Source organism: Schistocerca piceifrons, chromosome 6, assembly GCF_021461385.2.
Source record: "Schistocerca piceifrons isolate TAMUIC-IGC-003096 chromosome 6, iqSchPice1.1, whole genome shotgun sequence".
NCBI lineage: Eukaryota > Metazoa > Arthropoda > Insecta > Orthoptera > Acrididae > Schistocerca > Schistocerca piceifrons.
The window spans coordinates 312,095,590-312,105,791 of NC_060143.1; the positions used below are offsets into that span (position 1 = coordinate 312,095,590).

General features: G+C 40.5%; 1 non-coding gene across 1 annotated transcript; it reads right to left on the bottom strand.

The window, feature by feature from the left end:
- Nucleotides 1–3,120: 3,120 nt before the first annotated feature.
- Nucleotides 3,121–3,192, bottom strand: Trnag-ucc. Its single transcript has one exon. It is a non-coding gene; the product is annotated as a tRNA-Gly (tRNA).
- Nucleotides 3,193–10,202: the final 7,010 nt, after the last annotated feature.

A 10,202-nucleotide genomic window follows, 5' to 3' on the forward strand; every position in this document is an offset into this window, starting at 1 on the left:
TGACCACTTTTTTTGGTTCACCGTCTTAGGCATGCTATGAGTCTTCTCCTCGTTTTTTCATTTCATACAATTTTGAAATACGTTAGATCAATCGCTTTTTAATGGTCTGTGTCCTTTTCAAAAGAAAAGTTGTGTTCCCTGATTCAAGCGGTTTAGTGAAACCACGCAAAATCTTAATCTGGGCAGCGATCTGAATCACCTTCGTGCCGAATACGAGTCCAAGTGTCTTACCGCCGTGCAACTTCGTTCGCTACCTATCGTTCAGGTATTCATGTCCGCCAAAGGGAATTCCCACAAGTGTTATCTCTGTCATTTCTTTGTTTGAAACTAGGGGCAACAGTTCATAAGGTTCCCATGTATTACATTTAATAAACGTCAGAAAATTTTTCACACTTCACAAATTGTTCTAATGGGGCTTTAATAATATGTGAAGTTTGTTCATGAATTCTCCCGTTGCTTCTTGGTAGAACAATTCCGTACTTAAGTTTGAATAACAAGTACGTTTTCGTTCTACTAATTTTTGTTTATTTCTAACTAGTTTTCGGCTTATTAGACCATCTTCAGGAAACAGCTGACCACCTTTTGCAAAGGACACAAGTTCTTAGGTAACAAACGTTGTTAGCTCTAACTAATTTTTTTCTTATTGGGCCATCTTCAGGAAGCAACTGACTAACGTCTACCAGGGGCACTAATTCTTAGGCAACAAACTCTATAAGCAAAGATACAATCAACTTTCATAGAATGTTACGCACCAACCTTGTTTTTCAACGTTGAAATTACACTTTACACAATGGACAATATTAAGTGAAATAAATAATTAAACTACACAATATTTTAGTATTTCATGTTGTATTTTCATGATGCTGAAGTTTGTTAGGTCTTGACATTGGTTGAGAAAGTGTCACGCTCAACACTCTTCATTTATGTTGTACACCAAACACCTTTTTTAACGTTGTAAAATACACTGTACACAACGCGCATAATTTGCCCATTGAACAAAGTGTAATTTCAACGTTAAAAAACTAGTTTGGTGCAGAACATTCTGTAAAAGTTGATTGTATCTTTGCTTATAATGTTTGTTGCCTAAAAGGTCCCACACACGAGCGAGAGATCCTTCGCATGCGATATCACCTGCAGTCGTTCGCTCGCCTCGATACGCAACATACGAGCAATTTGCCAGTCAATTTTTATCAGTATTGTGAACGTCACTGTGTCGAGAAGTTCTGCTACGGAAAATGAACTGCTATTTTAGCAGCAGCTGCTGTTAACTTCCCACATCTCCATACGTATCTGCGAAACATAAATTTTAAATAAACGAGAGTTATAATTTATTAAACTTGTTTTGATTCACTTTTTTTGGTAACAGTAGAGTAGTTTACATAATATATTACATTTTCAATGATGACAAATAGGTTGTGTACACAGACCTATTCCAACTGTGCCAATAAAATTCGTTTTACGATTACTAGTCCTCAATTCTTTTTTTATTCTTTAGTCTTATGATTTAAATGCAAGTATTTACACATTACACAATCTACTCGGTGTTTCTATAGGCATGTTGTCAATAGCAGCACTACCGATTACTGTAACTCTTTTTATGGATTGAATGACGGAGAATTAGATTATTTTAGTTGACAAGGGACTTCAGAAACTTTAATAATGCATATAATTATTCGTAAATAGCTCAAAATCGTAAGACGGAGCCCATGGTATCACCACTATCACTATGAAGTCTCCATCAATTCTACATTGTAGTATATGTTTCAGAATTTTTATCACTGCAAAATCGGAGGGTATATTTTTTCTTAATGTAAATGCCAACTTTGGCTTCCACTTCACTTTTCAGATTAGTTTGTGATCCCTGGATAACTATAAATTGTAATGCAAATTTCTTACACAACGTGGGCAAAGAGAAACGAAACAAAACTGCACACACGCTTGGCAAATAGAGAAAAGGTTCGCAGCTATATATCCACACACCCGCTTACGAGCCAGGCAGCCTTACTGGAAGATCGAAATACATGCGAGCCATCATATTGTTTGGGTTGTCCATGCACCAGCGATCAGTGACCGATAGCTGCGATTTGCCCTACGATGCGATCGATCGCACATGCGACGGAACCTAGAGGTCCATCGATTGTGTGTGGGGCCTTTAAGAATTAATGTCCCCTGCAGACACTAGTCAGTTGTTTCGACAAAAGCAGTGTACTTGTTATTCAATCTTAAATACAAAAAGCAGTTAAAAAGCGAAAAATTTAGAAATTAAATACAGCCATACAATAAAAACATGTTGAAGGATGAGAGTAGTGTTTAATGTCCCCGTCGACAAAGCTGTCATTAGAGACGGAGCACAAATCTCGGATCAGGCAAGGAAAAGAGGGAAATTGGGCGTGCCGTTTTCAAAGAAACCACCCGGCATTTGCCATAAGCGATTTAGAGAAATCACGAAATACCTAAATCACGATGGCCGGACGCGGGTTTGAACCGTCGTCTTTCCGAATGCAAGTCCAGTGTGCTAATCAGTGCGCTACCTCACTCGGTAACATATGTGGAGGCAACTGTGAAGCTTTGTATTTGAGTTCTAAACAGAAATTGTTAATGCAGAGCTTGTAAATTGCATGTAAGCTTCGTAATCGATTTAACCATAGACAGGTACGCGTAGTTTAAAAATGAATTCAACTTAAGTATGTAAGAAGCTATGGATCATCAATGAAGTACTTAACACATTTACTTCACGACTATACGTCAATGTATAAAAAGATTTGTATTAATATTTCTTAGCAGACAAAAGATGCTGATGAATTTAATTGAAGAATTTTTCAGCAACTGATTTTAATCTTTGTGAACGAGTAAATAATCATTATTTTTGGGTAACATAATACTTCCCAAAACAATTTTCAAACGTCTCTAGTGTGTATTCGATCGAGCTACACAGACGAGAGTCTCATCGTCTTCACGTACGTGATTTTTTTTGTTTGTTGAGGAAAGTGTAATTAAAATACCTGCGATGGCCGGGAATCGTACCCGGATCATCTACTTGTACGATGCAGCTACAGAGACGAGTCTCATTGTCTCCATGTATCCGATTTTATAAATTAAAGACAGCGTAATTAAAATACATGCGATGGCCGGGAATCGAACCCGGATCAACTGCTTGGAAGGCAACTATGCTGACCATTACACCACCATCGCCCGCCGGGGATGGTAGATGCTGTGAGTTATAGATGGATACGCTGCTTGTGCTTTCGCCGCCATGTCAGAGATCAGGAGTATGCCGGATGTTTCTTGGCAGCTAATGTCGCAAATCTTATCTTTCTGGATTCGTATCACATAACAACGCACATTTAACAGATTGTTCCAGAATGTTCCTTATTGATACATTACCTAAACGCTAGTGGTCACAAAACATTAAGTCAAGTCTTAACTACCGTTAATCTGGCAGCAGTGTTTTATCACTCTAATACAATTTTCGAAACTTCTTTGCGCAGTAAAGAGCTTACTCTTTTTATAACAGTTTTCATTCTTCTTAGATTGTGTGTACTAAAACAAAAAAAGAATGGTTGTGATGTTTTTCTCTGTATGCCAAAGAAGCACAAAGCGGGTGAGTGTATGCGTCTCTTCATTTTTGTTTACTAGAAATTCTGTCTTTAATATTTATTACTCTGGGAAACGGTTACGGTTTTTCAGGAATGTTTGAGCTGAGCTTAGAGGAAGAGCATAAATGTATTTTTCAACGTATACCTACTACACAATTAAAATAGTGTGGCTGACTTCAAGATTTCATGTTTGGCAGCTAAAGCTAGGTCATCACCGTACTATTGCTGCAGCAATATTAGGCGGGCCTGGAGCGAGAACAGACCCCTGCGGTAGCCCATTCTTCAGCTTTCTCTTTTTTCTTATATAGTTGCGTTGGACAGCATGGAAATGTCTGTCTGATAACATGTTAGTGTTTAGCCTCAAAACTGTGTGGCATACAACTAGGTTAATCAGGTTGTACAGAAGGCCCTTCTTACTTGTTGATACAGAACTCCAAACGACATTTGTCCCAATGGTTGATGGGAGTACCAGCATCATTAAATGTTTCAAAACAGGCCTTTGGACCGATATTCACTTGTGTCTCGTAGCTACCAATCTCAGCATAGCATAAAAGGTTATGCATACCTGCTTTATTGCTACTGCTTTATGTTATCTTTATCGTAGTGAGTTTTGTTTCGTGTGTCGTTAATTGCTAGTGTCTTGTCTGCTTTCGTATACAAAAGGAGATGACATGCTGAACTTAGTACTGTCTTCTAACGAAGGCTGGATAGGCTGGTAATGAGACAAAGTCGTAAAGGCCGGTCTAGTACCTTTAATTTGTATTATTTGATCCAGCCCACGTAAATCACAGTACCAAATGTCTTCATGCAGTGCGCGAATAATACTGGTCTACCGATACCATTTCCAAGAGTGAGAGGAGGCGTAGCTTTCCGAATACAGAAGCGATCAAACACGAACATCGCATCTTGAAGGATGGTGAACAGTATGTGGCATTAAAGTAAATGTTCTTGGAAGGACTCTCCCTGCAATAGAATGGAGGGACGTCCTGGTGAGGGAGAAAGTGCTGCGATAGAACTTATGTGGGCAGTAACACCTGTTCAAACATGTTGGGTGAATGACAGTTACTTGTCTACCTTGATTAACAGTGCGACTAACTATGGAGAAAATTTAAAGAACCGGCATTTGAATTTGACTACAGAACTATTCTACTGCCGCCAATGCACATTTCACGTAAGGACCAGGAAAATAAGCCAAGCAAAATTACAGCTTTTACGGAGGCGTACAGACAAGTGTTCTGGGCTCGATCTTTTTGAGAGTGGAACAAGAATGGAGATGACTGGCAGTTGTATAAGGTATCCTCCGCAGTGCACCTTAGGTGGCTTACAATGTATGTGTACATGTAGATGAATCCCATCAAAAGAATCAATATGAAATCTTCCGAAAGATAATTGTTCAGAAGTGGGTTATAGCAAACCGGTCACAGAAGGAGCACGTTAAAGAACATGAATAAATAGAATTTCAGTGCTAAATAGTATTATAACGCCTACTTGGCCAAAGACAGCTCCGTTACCTGCAATTTTCTATTGCTTTTGGTGTCAGGCGAGCGAATAACCTTGGTGACAGCATAGCGTAATAATAGCAATATAAGGTATAATGCAACAAATGATTTGCATTCCACAGGTTGAAAAAACAAAAGCGCATACGATGGCTCACAGTCGACATGTCACCAAGCCAGCCGCTTCCAAAGTAATTAAATAGCTGAAACATAAGAGTTCTTTATCCATGATTAGTAACTTTATTAGTAAAGAAATATATATTTGTCATTAAATAACGCTATTACCCCAGATTACACAGAGCAAGGAAAATGACTTGCTTACATGACGGCAGGCGGAAGACAAAAGGGTCACAAGAAGGAGATTTCACTTCTTACATTGTTTGAAAAAATATGGAACATGAAATTACAGAGGCAATGCCAAACATTAGCAGTGATATAAAGTACAATTTGACTTTTGTCATAACTAGGTATAATAATTTGTTACAAGATGTATTATGTTATGGTAAAGGAAAGTGTCACATCAGAGACAGCAGACTTCAGAGATGTTCATTTTCCCCTACAGGAAGTTATAAAAAGGAGGACTCAAACTGCCATTCATAAGAAAGATTCAACTCAAGAGCAGAACTTGTGCGTTATTTAATCAAGAACACAGGAAATTAGCCATTAATGGTTTTCTCTAGAGGAGGTGTCTGGCCTAGTGTTAGGTATATTTCATTTTTAAAATTAAATAAATTAATTTTGGTCTGTTTTTGTGAAAAACCTGTTTTGTTTTTGTTAGGTAACTGTTTATTGCTTTCGTTGAGTGTACATGTTGAGAATTTTGTTTTCTTTTAGTCAGGTTGGTTTATGTATAACGAATTACGTAGCTGTGGGTAGATAAGAATGAAGAACAGGTAGCAGTTGTGGTCCAAGCTGTGTAGTGTATGTTCCAAAGGATTAGTAGTTACCAAGTATCCAAATCGGCTATGCAAGGAACAAAGATTAAATTCGAGGTTTTCGATATTTCTGAATTGTATTGACATTCTTTATACTCAACAAATGACCGTTTATGCTGAAAGGGTACAGTACCGCCCGACATTGAAAATAGGTACAACATTATTCGTTATTCTTGTCAGAACAACATATTTTTTTGTAATAACAACTCAATTTCACTTAATACACCATAGCCGGATACCAGTGTAGGAAAGAATGACAATGTATTTATTTAATTGATCACATGTGCACTTCCACAAAATAAATCCCTACATCCAATTTGGTGAGATCTGTGAAATGAATGAATGCATGGTCGTATGCTAACTGCAGATAGTGAATGTGCAATATATGATCATCTTTGAGACGGTCCTTTGGTCACCTTTGGTGGAACCAAAGAGATGAAATTTACCTGAGCTTTGAGCGCCTGAAATGTGGCTGACCAATACGGTAGCATGGTGCTCCCCCACCTCGGCGAAGGTGCGAGATGACCTGAAGAACGGCCATGTTTCAGCACTCTGGCTCTGGATCTTTTGTTGGTAAGACCTGTCTTAGGTTCAAAAATGGCTCTGAGCACTATGGGACTCAACTGCTGTGGTCATTAGTCCCCTAGAACTTAGAACTAGTTAAACCTAACTAACCTAAGGACATCACAAACATCCACGCCCGAGGCAGGATTCGAACCTGCGACCGTAGCGGTCTTGCGGTTCCAGACTGCAGCGCCTTTAACCGCACGGCCACTTCGGCCGGCACCTGTCTTAGGTGTGCTCCGAAAAGACAAAAGAGTGGAGAGAATGGTACGCATGTGAAATACTTAAGAGTAGTTTGGAATAATTATTTCTCTATTTCAGGAACTTTTGGGGGAAGAATTAAATGACAGGCAGGTAATATTAAGGGGATCATAGTAATCTTCGGAAGTGACCAGCGGTCACAATGAAACCATGTGTAGCAATAAGTTAAAATACTTGCGAGTGCTAGTGTTAAGCTGAATTACTGGCGTGTGTACTGTAAGTTGGAAATATTTAGGAAATGGTTTGTGCAGGACTTGAAATTAGAGACGAGTACTTCCACGTGGTGAGTACTGTGTCAGTCTCAATCTTTGTATGAGACAAAGGATAAAGAGAAGTACTCGTCCATGGTATCAGTTGAGGAATCGCGTGTGTGACGAATATGTTCTTAATATTACTTTGCGTGTTATGTTTCCGTGTTACGCTTGAATCAAACTCTAATACTCTGAGAGAGAAGCAAGGTGAGTCAGCCGTCTATCCAGCAACGTCACTTGGCTTGCATTGCACAGGAAGACGTGCATATGTCCTCCAGAGTTCATAGTAGGAAAGAAAAGTTATGAAGTGGGGCAGTGTCGTGTGAAACTGGGATGAATACTAATTGAAGTGGGAAAGCTGAAAGTGAAGTGATTCTAACGTTGTGACTGTTCCTCGTGATGTATTGTACGTTGCCAGTGTGATGTATTTCATGTAATTTAAATAAGTGTGGTTTGCAAGGGAGAGTAGCTAGATAGGTTCAGAGGCAGTGGGTTATGCATGTTCCTTTTTGTACCGCTCTGTCTGGAGGAAATTTTCGTGATAATGGGTGTGAGAGTCGAAGTGTGAGATATAGCAAAAGATCCACCATCCTATCCAGAAAGTGCACTGTAGCGTTAGATCATTACGAGACCAATGTAAAGCCATGCCCGCTGGGCGGAGTTTCTCATGTGTAATTATTGTATAAAATGTAATAAAAGAATAATAGAATTTATCGGAATAAAAAAGATAGTGAAAAGAAAAAGATTGATGGCCTTGTTCTTCGAATAGTGTGTAGTCATGATACCCAGAATTTATAATGTGTGCGCCATTCATATTCAGCGCGATGGCCACGTGTTGGTCAAAGCCGTTGGGTAAGAAGTAAAATGTGGTATTGCCAGAGCATAGTGAACAATCAAGAGTTGTGTAAATTACTAATAGTCAGAAGTGCGTTATCCGTTTCCGTTGCGTAATATTCAAACAGGAGAATAATTTGTAGCTTATTTGTGAGTACTAGAGCGCATAATCTGTCACTGATGTTGCACGAGAAGTAACAACAAATCCACTCGCTTGGCAGTCCACTTATCTTGCAGGCCTGACTGCTTGATGCCACGGTATGAGCAAGGCATGTGGATGCCTCTCAATGCATACGCAAGGATCATATACCAGAAGTTTTCGTGATATTTCATGTAAAGAAAAATTTGAGTTGGCTTACCTGCTTTGCCCTGAGGGTTCGAAACAAGCTTCCGTTGGGTTCCTGATTTTGGAGAACGAACCCAGCCTGACGTCGAATGCAGGGTCCAATATGAATCCTCATCTTCTATACGAAAGGCAATTTAATTGCTGCCTCTAGTTTTCGTAACGGAACTATTGGCGAGAAGTGGAGACGAGGTGAAATGACCATTATGTGAATGTGAAGATACCAGCGGATAGGTAGGGCTAGAGTGCTTGCTGATGTTCGAGCCGGCATTGTACGCCGGCTTTACGGTTCTAGCGAGTGCAGACGCTGTAATAGGTAGCCCGCACAATACACCACCGGCAGGAGGTGGATTTTCCGCTACCGCGAAAAGGCCACGGTCTAGGGAACACGAACAACGTGACTGTCAATGCGTGGCCCAACGCCGCTACCTTCAAACTTTCCAGATATCTACAACAGGTATAGTGCACGCTGCGTAAGTTCCAGCCGATTACCCGTTTGGACAGCCGTGCGTGTTAACGCGACTGCTTCCCGGACGGGGAGATACGCTGGCCCTGTATCGGAGCTGCGCGACGGATTAACGCCGAGTCCCACCCTTCAACACTCCGAAAAGTGCATGTTAGTCAAAGATAATACGAATGCAACTTAACGCAGTGTTCCATCTACATCATCTACATGATTACTCTGCAATTCACATTTAAGTGCTTGGCAGAGGGTTCATCGAACCACAATCATACTATCTCCCTACCATTCCACTCCCGAACAGCGCGCGGGAAAAACGAACACCTAAACCTTTCTGTTCGAGCTCTGATTTCTCTTATTTTATTTTGATGATCATTCCTACATATGTAGGTTGGGCTCAACAAAATATTTTCGCATTCGGAAGAGAAAGTTGGTGACTGAAATTTCGTAAATAGATCCCGCCGCGACGAAAAACGTCTTTGCTTTAATGACCTCCATCCCAACTCGCGTATCATATCTGCCACACTCTCTCCCCTATTACGTGATAATATAAAACGAGCTGCCCTTTTTTGCACCCTTTCGATGTCCTCCGTCAATCCCACCTGGTAAGGATCCCACACTGCGCAGCAATATTCTAACAGAGGACGAACGAGTGTAGTGTAAGCTGTCTCTTTAGTGGACTTGTTGCATCTTCAAAGTGTCCTGCCAATGAAACGCAATCTTTGGCTCGCCTTCCCCACAATATTATCTATGTGGTCTTTCCAACTGAAGTTGTTCGTAATTTTAACACCCAGGTACTTAGTTGAATTGACAGCCTTAAGAATTGTACTATTTATCGAGTAATCGAATTCCAGCGTATTTCTTTTGGAACTCATGTGGATCACCTCACACTTTTCGTTATTTAGCGTCAACTGCCACCTGCCACACCATACAGCAATCTTTTCTAAATCGCTTTGCAACTGATACTGGTCTTCGGATGATCTTACTAGACGGTAAATTACAGCATCATCTGCTCAGATTGTCACCCAGGTCATTTATATAGATCAGGAACAGCAGAGGTCCCAGGACGCTTCCCTGGGGAACACCTGACATCACTTCAGTTTTACTCCATGATTTGCCGTCTGTTACTACGAACTGCGACCTTCCTGACAGGAAATCACGAATCCAGTCGCACAACTGAGACGACACCCCGTAGGTCCGCAGCTTGATTAGAAGTCGCTTGTGAGGAACGGTGTCAAAAGCTTTCCGGAAATCTAGAAATACGGAATCAACTTGAGATCCCCTGTCGATAGCGGCCATTACTTCGTGCGAATAAAGAGCTAGCTGCGCTGCACAAGAACGATGTTTTCTGAAACTATGCTGATTACGTATCAATAGATCGTTCCCTTCGAGGTGATTCATAATGTTTAAATACAGTATATGCTCCAAAACCGCCGGCCGCGGTGGCCGTGCGGTTCTAGGC